Raw genomic sequence first — 5,094 nt, 5'->3', positions numbered from 1 at the left:
CTATCCTGTGTGCAGAACATGCAGAAAGAAAGTTGCTGCGAAGGGTAGCAACACTACAAATCTGCTGGCTCATCTCCGTGACCATCATCCACAGCTTTACAGCCAATGCAAGTTATGCTATGCAAACGTCAGTTATTGTGTGAGGGACTTCGGTTTTACTGAGACTGTCACAATGTGTAACTCTGGACGTATACAGGACATTTGAGCCGTATCTGTCCTCCTAAACGGAAACGGAGCTGAAAACACTGAGCGGAGCCGACAGAATATAAACCGACGTAACGTAACGCTAATTGAGATCAACTATGATTGAATCACTGTGATTATGGTTATTGTATGGCGAGCTAGAATCGATATAGACGGCCAGTTATGCTTTCTTGACATAAGCTCAAGGAAACAACATAAAACACTGCCGTGTTAACCTTTGACCGAGAGCATGCACTCCTTTTGTCATACAGGCAATCCTCTGACTCACATGCACACTTCTAATGTGTTAATTATTCTGTGTAGTGATGACAATTGCCCTTAGGGTTTTTTTTGTTTCTCCTGCACATTTGTGATATCTATTCTATATATTGTATGTCTTTTGTTCTACTCTTGCATTGTTTTGTTTTATATATATTTTTCCTCTCATGCTAATAAATAAATAATTAATATATAAATTGTTTACACATTTTGCTGACTGTTAAAATGCACCAGACAAATAAGCTTTGTTCCTGTAATGTGTTTACATATTTTGTTCATATAAAATAAATTTTTCTGTTGCTGTGCCAATCCCTTGCCCCTTTAATGTGAAAGTTTCATTTTAATATAAGATTTTGGCTGTTAACATTTTGGTATGATAAGGAAGTTACAAGATTTAGTGAAGTTATTTCAATGTATCTATTTTTTGGACATATTACAGCGCTTAAAAAAATATCGCAATATTATCGTTTACCGTGATAATTTGGTCACTATAATCGAGATATCAAATTTTCCATATCGTTACATCCCTAGTGTACAATAACACAAACCATCAGGAAATATTTCTGCTTTCTTCTTTAACAAGTTTGTTTTGGCCTAATTCACTCTGGACTTGAGCTCTTTATTTACTTTCCTCACTTCTGTTTCTCTTATCGTGCACTGAGCTGTACTGCCAATCAGAGTGATTTCAGTTACTGACGGGCTCCGTTGTCTCCGAGTCAACATGCTGAATCGGCCTGAAAAAGCTGACGAGGGCCGAGGAGGGGCAACCCTGCGGGACCCTGCAACCCTGCAACTGGGGCAACAGACGCTCACTGGCGGCCCAACATTAACCGACGGCTGACTGTCTCCTTGGTGTGTCAGAGCCTTAAAGGCAGCTTAAACCAAGTGAATGACTTCTTGGCTGCTGTAGCACCAACTGTCATATCTTTCCCCAAAAAGGGGAAATTCCAAAAAGAAAAAGAAAGAAATAAAGAAAGGAAAGGATAAGAGAACAAACGGAGATTGTGAAAAAAAAAATTAAAGGTGTGTGAGAGAGACAGAGGAAGGGTAGGGGTCTCACAGAGACTGTTTATCTATGGGGCCCAGAATTTAGTGCTACACACCTATTGATCTGTAGATACACATGGCCCATTGTCGAAGTTACTCTCCACGTTTATTGTACAAAGATCCTACCCTGCTGTATAATACCATGTAAATCGATCCTGTTTGGGATCTTTGTGCAAAACCAGGCTAGCTCACATTGTGCTAGTTCATTTTTTTTCCTGTGAGTTTTGATCTTGTTTAAAGAGTTGGCACTCCATAAATCCATCTTAACTTGTGTGTAAGCTTGTCATTGCAGATCAGATGGCTTTCCTTTGTACTAGTCTTTCTTTGTAGTGCTTGGTTTAGAGCTGTATATTTATTTTGTATTTTTGTTCCATGTTGTCTGTCTTTAACTTATTTTGCTGCCTGTCTTGGCCAGGACACTCTTGAAAAAGAGATTTCCAATCTCAAGAGGTTTTTCTGGTTAAATAAAGGTTAAAATAAATAAATAAATGCATATACCTTCATGGGAAGATTATATAGCCAACAAAATACATAAACCGCAACCCTCAGTATTATTTTACACGACCTTAACTGTAAATTGCTTAAACATAGGCTATATTTTCTTGTCAAAGTTCAAATTGCATTTTCCCTGTATTGATCAGATGTTACTGCTTTAATTGTTTTTGTTTGTTTGTTTTGTCTTCAATAGAACCATACAGGAACATAGGCTGTGAGTCGTTCTTTTTCACTCTATGCAATTCCGGCAGTCCAACCAGCACGTGAGGACATCCACAGGCTCCACCCTTAACTTCTTTCAATACAGTGGTTGTCATAGCGATGCGTTGCCCATAGAGATCACAGGTTGAAGTTTGTGTGACCAGTGGCGGAGCCAGAAAATTTTCTGTGGGGTGGCCAGGATGGTTATGTGATCATTTTGGGGTGGCAATGTCTCAATCAAAAATATATGGGCATTTAGGGCACCTAAACCACAAACCTCCACAATATTTGGAATGCAGGTAATGGTGGAAAAGATCAAATAATATTCAGTGTATCTAACTTTTTTTCTTATTCCTGCAAGTAAAGTAAAAAAGATGCTTACACTATACAAATGTAGCACAATATACAGACTAGAGGGTGACACGGGAGTGGATTTTCAGTCCTGTCCCATCCCACTCCCACAAAAATAATCCCTTCCCGTCCCAATCCCATGAAAACGGAAAAAAAAAAATCCCGTCCCGTCCCAATCCCACAAGAATGACTCCCATCCCATCCCACTCCCGTGTTGTGTTTGTTACAGTAAAAAAATATATATATACATATATATACTGTATATATCTATAGTACATGGATCACACAATGCCTACCTTAGTTGAATATAAACCCAAATATGACATCTAATGTTGTGTTTTGATGTTTATTGCCTAATTATTTTTACATTCACTCTACCTTGAAGCTGTTCAGAATGACAAACACATTTGATTTCCTCTGTGGTCAGACAACATGTCATAAGAACCAGTTCTGAGAGAGAAAAATGTAGTTAGAGTATTGCAGTAGAAGCAGTGTTTGGTTCCTCTGACTGATATTATTATATATGGCATCATTAAATTATTAATACTGAAGCATCAGTGTTAGAGCAGCATGTTACTGTTGTAGCTGCTGGAGGTGGAGCTAGTTTCAACTACTTTATCAAACACTTGACTATTGCTATTATGCTAGGCCTGTCAAGATAACAAATTTTGCTGGGTGATTAATTGCATCAGAAATTATTGTGATGTGATGCGGTGGTTGGTGTCAGGCCAGTGAAGTTCAACTGCTGTTCACATGGAACCCTTCTCCACTTCGGCCTTCAAAGTTCTCGATTGAATATTTGCTACTACCACCAAGATCCTGCCTAGCTTGACACATTCCCTCGCGGCTCGCGCAGAAAATAGACCAGACGCCGAACTGATCGCTGCAAATCGTGAGCCTGCCGCAGAGCTTCCTGGCGCGGCGCGGCGCGGCCAGTGTGGACGACACAGTCGGTTAACATGGGCGCCGAAAGGAAACTGCCTTCTCTTCTCGGCGCTTCGAGGCTATTCGCAGCGCTTCCGCGGGCGGTGTGGNGGAGAGAGACGAGGAAAACAAACACGCATGAATATGGCAATTAATCCCATGTTATCCACCGTCTTTGTCTTCTCTTCTTTTTGTTTTATGGTGGTACCATCTTTGTCTGGTGGCGCTTTCGCGCCAAATATCCAAAACACAGGATGTGCGTGCATCTAAAGTGTCCGGTAGTGCCGTCGCAGTGCAGGAAAGGTTCCACACGCTGGGAAACGAGCGACGGCTGTGATGCAGTGGTTGGTGTCAGGCCAGGGTGGCCACGGCCACGGCCACCCCCTGCCACCCCACACCTCCGCCATTGTGTGTGACAGTTCAGGACTTAACCACGATAAAACATTAGCTTTATGAGGTTAAATGAGTTTGCAGCTGTAATAATAATAATAATAATAATAATAATAACAATGCATTTGATTTGTTAGGGCGCCTTTCAAGCCACTCAAGGTCGCCTTACAGCAAAGATAAAAAAGCATACATCAAACAAGAAACACAGCATACAAAACATCATACAAATACATTAAAATAGAGGGGAAGACAGTAAGACAGTGTAAGAACATAGTGCATTTGATCAGATGGAATGGGCAAGTCTGAACAGATGTGTTTTGAGTTTGGATTTGAACAGATTGACAGATGTGGCGTTGCAGAGGTCAGGGGGGAGTGAATTCCAGAGCTGGGGAGCAGAGCGGCTGAATGCTCTGCTCCCCATGGTAGCCAGGCGGGCAGGGGGAACGGAGAGGTGGATGGAGGAAGAGGATATGAGTGTGTGTGCGGGTGTGGCAATGTGGAGGAGGTCAGACAGGTATGGAGGGGCGAGGTTGTGAATGGCCTTGAAGGTGAGCAGTAAAATCTTGTATTGGATACAGTGTATGATGGGGAGCCAGTGGAGCTGCTGCAGGACAGGTGTGATGTGGTGAGTGTACGGGGTCCTTGTGATGATACGAGCTGCTGAATTCTGTACCAGTTGTAGTTTATGGAGAGTTTTTTGTGGAAGACCGAACAGGAGGGAGTTGCAGTAGTCAAGCCGGGAGGTGACGAGACTGTGGACCAGAATGGCAGCTGTGTGAGGTGTGAGAGAGGGGTGGAGGCGGTTGATGTTGCAGAGATGGAAGTAAGCTGACCGGGTTATGTGGTCGATATGAGAAGTGTAAGAAAGTGTACTGTCGAGGATGACACCCAGACTCTTGACCTGTGGGGAAGGAGAAATGAAAGAGTTGTCAATAGATAATGTGAAACTGGGGGATTTGGATAGAGTGGTTTTAGTGCCAATGAGTAGAATTTCTGCTTTGTCGCTGTTTAATTTGAGGAAGTTGGATGAAAACCAGGATTTTATTTCAAGGAGGCAGTCAGTGAGGGAGGAAGGTGGGAGGGTGGAGTCGGGTTTGGTGGAAATATGGAGCTGGGTGTCATCCGCGTAGCAGTGGAAGTGGATATGATGTTTCCGGAAGATGTGAGTAAGTTATGAGCCAACGTATTTCATTAAAAACACACACACACACACACACACACACA

The sequence above is a fragment of the Epinephelus moara genome, chromosome 24 (assembly GCF_006386435.1).
Source record: "Epinephelus moara isolate mb chromosome 24, YSFRI_EMoa_1.0, whole genome shotgun sequence".
In the NCBI taxonomy this organism is placed as follows: domain Eukaryota; kingdom Metazoa; phylum Chordata; class Actinopteri; order Perciformes; family Serranidae; genus Epinephelus; species Epinephelus moara.
This window is presented reverse-complemented; position numbering follows the sequence as displayed.